Here is a 7545-nt window from a genome sequence, read left to right on the forward strand (position 1 = left end):
ATTATTTTGGAATAGCTTTTGCAGTGCCTCCCCAAAGTCACTAGGTCTTGGGTGCGGAGGCACTAACCCACTATTCTGGAAGCCACTGTTAAATTCACTGAGGAGTTCCTGGAAGCTGGTGTCCCTAGTAAAACAACATGTTCATTTAAAGAACATGACCTGGGGAGGAAAGATGAGGAACTACTGACTACAAAGTGCTGGAGAAGAAAAGAGAAGTGAGGAAGGAGACCCCACCCACAAATTGCCAAACTGTTTATCAGTGTGGGGGCTCAGGACATCTGAAAAGGGACTGCCCCTATGTAAACTACAGTAACTCCTCATTTAACGTTGTTACATTGCTGATCAGTTAGGGAACATGCTCGTTTAAAGTTGTGCGATGCTCCCTTATAGTGTTGTTTGGCAGCCGCCTGCTTTCTCCACTGCTTGCAGGAAGAGCAGCCCATTGGTACTAGCTGGTGGAGGCTTGGAACCAGGGTGGGCCGGCAGTGCCCCTAAGTTCCCTGTGCAGCAGCTGCCCAGCAGGCTTATCAATTGCCAGGCAGTTTGAGTGCCCCCCCACCCCATCCCCTTGCTGTGTGCTGCTCCTGCTCTCTGCCTTGGAGCTGCTTCCAGGAGCCTCCTGCTTGTTGTGCTGGGGGGGGGGGGGGGGAGGGGAGGGAGAAGGGATGCTGATGTCAGGGTGTCCCCCTCCCCCTGTACCCCATCTCCACAGAGCTGGGGGCACATGACAGGGCTCAGGATGGAGGGAGCTTGCTGGCAGCAGCTGCTGTTTCAACTTGTTGATCTACTTAAAAAGGCAGTGTACTTAGAGTGGGATCAGTGTACTTAAAGGGGTAATGCGGGTTTCTCTCTCTCACACACACACAGAGTGTGTGTGTCTGTCTCTCACACACACACATGCAACCACCCTCCCCCCCCCCCCCCAGCAGTTTGGAAAGTGGAGGGACTGGTGCACTTCAGTGGGGTAGGGTCATCATCACGTTCAGTTTCCACAGAGAATGTCTGCAGCTACTGCCAAGCATCTATTGTGTCTCTTCCCTCCATCCGTGCTCCTTGTAGAGTGTGAGGCTACATTAACAACAATGTGTTAACACTTGAGGGCTCAGACGAGTGCTAATTTATCATTTAGCAGTAAGGCATTCCCTGGGAAATAACCCGCTCTCTTCCACCCTCTGACTCCACCACCTCAACCAAGCTTCGTAATCATCATTGCTGTGTACAGTATTAAATTGTTTGTTTAAAACTTATACTGTGTGTGCGGCCAGCACATCCCTCGGCCCGCGCCGCTTCCCGCAGCCCCCATTGGCCTGGGACGGCAAACCGCAGCCAGTGGGAGCTGCGATCGGCCGAACCTGCAGATGCTGCAGGTAAACAGACCGGCCCGGCCCACCAGGGGCTTTCCCTGGCGGGCCGCAGGCCAAAGGTTGCCGATCCCTGCTATATAATGTCTTTTGTATGGCGAAAAAAAGTTCCCTGGAACCTAACCCCCACATTATTACATTAATTCTTATGGGGAAATTGGATTCGCTTAACATCGTTTCGCTTAAAGTAGGATTTTTCAGGAACATAACCACAACGCTAAGTGAGAAGTTACTGTATAATCTTGCCAAGTTCGGGGGCGAAAGGGGAATCTTCAGGAAGCAATTAAAGCAAGCACTCACAGTCTCTCTGAGAGTTGCGTGGTGACAAGGGACAGGTCTAGTAGATTTTGCTGAGGGATGCTTGTTGCTTAGGACACTGGGTGCTGGGAGAAAGATTGAGGCTAACGTATCCACAGGGAAAGAAAAATCTCCCAGTGGCCTGGGTGCCTTTGGAAGTTGGAGGAACATTTCAGAGGAAGCAGGCTGCAGTTGTCAAGGCATTGCCCCAATCTGTGTTAATTATGACAAATCAGAGCCCTTTTCCTTTAAGGAAGGAGAGAAATGCCTGGAGAACCAAACGGCTAGAGAGTGAGGGACCAGGGGAGATGCCAAGAAGCCAAAGTAGGAGCTAGAGAAAGAAGGAACAGGACAGACTAGGCAGAAACAGATGTTGGGGTTATCCTTGCCACTGGAATGCACCTTTTGTGGTAATGGGACAGGAAGCTGCCTATGACATTGTAAATAAAGTACACTGTGATGAACCTACCAAAGAGTATTATATGAGGACTGCTTGCAAAGAGAAATCCAGGTGACCAAGCCCACCCTTTAACAGCTCTGGTCCTGCAAAGACTCACACACGCTTGATTTTACAATCAAGTAGTCTCATGAAAATCAAGCGTTTGAGGAAGACTGCAGAATTGGGTCCTACTGGAGCTAGTCAGGACACTTATGCTGAAATGACATTTTGGTAAAATACTCTTGTTAAAGCCAAAACATTTGGTGATGTGATAGTTTCCACAAAATCCTCATCAGGAAGGTTTTTGAGAGAGACAGACAGACAGAGTTACTCTACAGCCAGGTGGTTAAGGTTCTGACCTGTGCTGTGGGAGACCTATATTCAAGTCATTGATCTGCCTGATTTAGAGTGATCTGGAATGGAAAAACTACTCTGAATCAGGGAGAGCAGGGACTTGACCTTGAGTCTGCAACATGCCGGTCAGTAGCGCTAAGGGAACAAAATCACCTTTTGAAACCTTGAGTATTTTTGCAAAACAGAATTGTCATTTTCTGACAAATGACTCTGTCCTCTGTTGGTGATTGTGATGTTTTTCCATAGACAAAGGGAAAACATTTACCTTGTGTCTGGATAGCCTTTATTGTAGATGAAAGGCAATAACAAAGAACGTAGAAATGTAAAATCTTCACAAAGGAAGAGAGCACAGTGTGGCTTTGTCTGCACTGGACTTTTGTCAGCAAAATGTTTGTCATTCAGGGGTGTGAAAAAAACACTTACACCCCCGAACGACAAAAGTTTTACCAACAAAAAGTGCCGGTGTGAACAGCGCTTTGTCGGCAGGAGAGCTCTCCCACAGCTGTGTCGCTAAAAGGTGCGTAGTGTAGACATAGCCTTGATGTGTGTCTCACTCTGTAACAGCAGTGTTGAACTACTAATACAAGTTAGTGTTTACTTTCTTCTTAATGGTGCAGTAGTTATCCCTGTATACAGCACAGTACTCTTCCAAGTTTCTACCAAAAATAGTGTCTCTAAAAATAAAAATTATTCAAATCCTAATGTGCATATCAAATGTTGCAACAGAGAGCAGAGTAGATGTTTCCGCTATACAATTAGAAACTAACTAGCAACACTCTGACAGGTTTCAGAGTAGCAGCCCTATTAGTCTGTATTCGCAAAAAGAAAAGGAGTACTTGTGGCACCTTAGAGACTAACGAATTTATTTGAGCATAAGCTTTCGTGAGCTACAGCTCACTTCATCGGATGCATTCAGTGCTTTTAGGTCAGTGCAAAACAAAGCTCATAGCCTGCATCTACACTAGAAAACCTTGTAGCTGCAAACACTAGCCAGCCCTGCCAGCAAGAACAGTAGACGTACTGAGCAGCAAAAAGGTAGTGTGGCCTACTAGATAGGACACTGGACTCACTTAATTCTCCTCCCATGTATGACTCCAGAGATGCTGAGTAGGGCTAGATGTTAAGATAAAAAATGGCTGAGTCTTATCTACACTATAACATCTGTCATTGCTGCTAATGGTGGAGCAATATGAAGCGGGAATTATGGCTACAAAGTTTGCTATGATAGACAAGGCTATGTGCAGCATAAAAGATCTTACTATCTCCAGTGAAGGAAAGTGTGTCCACACCTGTCTTTTGCTATGATTCTGCAGTCTCCAGAAAGTGGAAAGGTATCCAGCAGATCTCTCTGTCTTACTCCTGCTGTCCTGCTGCCTACAGAGGAGGGACTCTAACCAACACCAACTTCCTCATTGTAATTGTGGTAACTTTATAATAGCGGCGCCTCCTCACACAGATCTTAGCTACCAAAGAACCTGATGACATTTGCCTACTTATCTGAATTTTGAACAGAACATTTGGATACTGCACTTTTCATGACTGCAGTCTGCCTGAGTCATTGTGTTGGAGGCTGACTCCAGTGGGCTGTTGAGTCAGATTTTACTGCAAATGATCTAAAATGCTCCCGACTACTGATACAGCAGAGCATATAAGCAGTATTTAAGAAATCGGAAACATAAAGCCTATGGTCCATTTGCTCCTGCATCTGCCTTTGTGCTTGGCCAATACCTACTGTTCAGGGGAGGAATATGGAATGCTTGAGAATGGAAGATGATCTGGTGGCACACTCCACCAGGAGTGCCAGAACCTCCCCTGCCCCACCTCTTCGCCCCCCCCACCCCCCGCCTTTCCCCACCCTAGATTTTAAAAAGGCTGGGTCATTTTATGACCAATTGGTAATAACTTTTGTCCATGTGCCAATTAAAGCAAATCTCTTTCATTGCAGAGTATAAACTGATCCCCTGCAGCTGTTGGGAACAAATCCTCCTCTCCTGGGCACAGCTGCCCCAGTAGCCAGCTGCATTGCAGGGGAGTGTGCTTTGCCCTAGTCTGAAGCATTGCCAATAATACATATACCTTCCAGCCAAGGATCATGGAGAGTTTAACAAACATTGTGAATTTATCCTCACAGTCCCCCAGTGCAAGATAGACCAGTGTTACAGACTCCATCTGACATATAAGGAAGGTGAGACATAGAGAAGCAACTTGCACAGCATCGCACATTGTCAGAGACTGGGACATGGGCAGTCATGCCTCGTGGTTGGAGCAGGAATTGGTAGCCAAGAACGGTAGTAATTAGCTCTGACCCCTTGAAGCAGTGAATGCCACAGGATGGCTATACCCTTTGTGAAGTATTTCCCTTGGTTGGTTCTAAATTCGTGGAGAGTTAACTTAATGGAGTGTCCCCGGGTTCTCATATTATCAGACATCATCCACGGGATGCACTGGTTGACTGACGGTTAATGGAATACAGAATCATTCACCTCTAGGTTATTGTTTCATATCCAACCTAGGTCAGTGGAGACTAAAAGTTCTTGCCAGGTGCTGGCTGTTCAGTGGCCTTTGTGAAACGAGTTCGGAGAAGGGGGGGGTTCGGTCTCAGTCCAACTGCAATGTAAACAAATATTCACATAGTGAAAGTCACCGCCACAACTGGATTAATTAGCTGCCTCAGCAGAGAGGACTGACCGACTGGGAGTGAAGAATGAGGAACCTCTCTCGCTTCTGGAATTGGTCCCTCCAGGTCAGAGGAGAGGCACATGGGTAAAGCTGCCTGATGTCTTTATTCTGTACAGAGAGGTTTCCGGAGTTGTAACAGAAATAGGGCCAGGTCCTCAGCTGGTGCAACTCAGGATAAAGTTACAGTAACAGATGCTACAACACTGTCCCTGCCCAGGACCATATTCAGATCAAGACTTGACCAGTTACAGCAAAGTCACACTCAGGCAAATCAGCTTCCTGTCTCAATGTTCCCAACTGCAAATCTTGCCTAATAATAAAAATACTGTGCCCGTACCTGGCCCTGTCTAGACTATATAATTTTAAGGGGTGTTTTTAAAATAAGGTAGCTGACATGTGAAATCACAGCATAAGATAGTGTAGTTTTTTTGTTTTTTTTAACCTCAATGTAGTTTTGAGCCACCACTCCTCCAAGACAATACAGCTCACAAAGTCCAGGCCTAAGCACTTGAGAGCTGGAGACAGCATTCTCAGTGAAGGGGGTCTGGCTGTGGAACAAACTTCTGGAGATCAGGTGAATACAGTTTGACCATACTGAGGGAATGCTGTAAAACTTTCCTCTTTGCAAAATCTTTTCCACTATAAGCAGACATTCACAATACTGACACTCCCATCTGTCCCTGAGCCCTATCCCAACCAGCCAAAAACCAAAACCTGACCCCAAAGATGAAGAAAAGCCAGAGACTTCAGGAAGTCGACTTGAGAATTAGCTTTCGCTATTGATTTGATGTGGAAAAGGTGATGGGTGGCAAGATAAAACCCACAGATAGATGTGGCTGGTTGAGGGACACCTCCCCGCCCCAACCTACCATCCACATCAAGGTAAAACGACAACTCGCCTTGTCTAAACCAGGATTTTGCAGTATGTTAGCTATCTCACTGTAAAAAATCCCCACTTTTTCCTGGTGTAAGCACAAGCCATAGACCTGGTTCCCCATGCTCTGCACCTAGTGCAGTCATTTACTGCATTGCAAAATGCGGTGAAATGCTACCAAATCAGGATGGAATCTTTTTAACGCCCACCTTGTGCCAGTATAAATGTCTGGACAAGGTGCAGGGTAACAGAGAATCAGGGCCTGCTGTGTCTGTATCTGTAGATCTCAAAGCACCTGACCCAGTTGAGTATGTTTTACAGATAACACAAGCAGCGTAGATGTGAAGCTGTTTATCTAAGAGGGGCTGTGGTTCTGTGGATGCAGGTCGGACCTATTACCTCAGAGAGCAGTGCTCTCTTCCCAGCTCTGCCACAAACTTCCTGTGTGACCTAGCACAAGCCACTTATCCTTCCTGTGAATGGGGAAGTACTGTTTGCACTATGTTACCTTCCTCCCCCCACTTAGAAGCTTGACTAAATACATGTTGGACTGTGCAGAGAAAAATGAAAGTAAAAATAGCACCTTGTTATTTAGCCAGACTGTTCCCCATGTGGAGTGAGTCACATCTGCTGACTTAAGCAGCAGAGCCTGATCTGGGTCACTTTTTTCTTATGTTTGTCTTGCAGACCCAAGGCAGAGAGTGAACTGGAGTCTGTTCTGACTCACATGCTATCCACAGAGTTGTTAACTAATGTTCCTGCTGTAGAATCATTATCACTGGTTGCCAGCACCCCAGGAAGACCCCAACTGCACTCCCGGACAATGACATGCAAGATAACTGGAAAAATGTAAACCTGGAAGCGGACAGATCTAGAGTTAAGTGCAGCAGGAGGGTAATACACAAACTCAGGAAACAAGATGGTAAACAGCTTGGGGTCAGAAAGAGGTGATGAGGATAGGATCATCCAATGGTCACAAGATAGTTTCTAAACGTAAGCAGGCCTGACTGTTTGTCATTCACAATAAGGACTCTACACCACATGTAGAGTAAAAGGAACTTTAAGTCTTAGAATTGGATCAGATTCTCAGCTGCCATAAATCAGCAAAGCTTAAATTAAGTCAGTGGAGCAACCCCTATATACACCAGCTGAGAATCTGACCCTACTGAGTCAAGTTCAGGTCACTCCGAAATAATGGCCCTTTTGCCGTCTGATTCTCACTGCAGTAGAAAGAGAGAGTCTGGAGCATGGCGCCTGGTGCAAGGCCTGAAGCCTGAACCAAAGTCAGCAAAAGTTATGCAATGAGCAAAAGTCAGGCCCTGTCAAAAAAGCAGATGCTTGCCTGCAAGGTCACTGTCTAGTACATGAACTAGGCACATTGCTAAAACAAACTGAATATGTAAACACATTCCCGACTAGCACTACACCCCAACCAAGCACAAGATAAATGGTTTGACGGAAGTGATGAATAGTGATGTTTTGTCTGAAACGTAAGGAGTAAAGTGCAAAGACAGGTGGTGAATAGGGGCGTATCTCGCCTT

At 46.2% G+C, this 7545-nt stretch overlaps 1 long non-coding RNA gene across 1 annotated transcript; it reads left to right on the plus strand.

The window, feature by feature from the left end:
- The first annotated feature begins 1454 nt into the window (after positions 1 to 1454).
- On the plus strand, positions 1455 to 7342 carry LOC119564456. The gene is made up of 2 exons (XR_005223346.1): positions 1455 to 3865; positions 4397 to 7342. It is a non-coding gene; the product is annotated as an uncharacterized LOC119564456 (long non-coding RNA).
- Positions 7343 to 7545: the final 203 nt, after the last annotated feature.

The sequence above is a fragment of the Chelonia mydas genome, chromosome 25 (genome assembly GCF_015237465.2).
Source record: "Chelonia mydas isolate rCheMyd1 chromosome 25, rCheMyd1.pri.v2, whole genome shotgun sequence".
Classification (NCBI taxonomy): Eukaryota; Metazoa; Chordata; order Testudines; family Cheloniidae; genus Chelonia; species Chelonia mydas.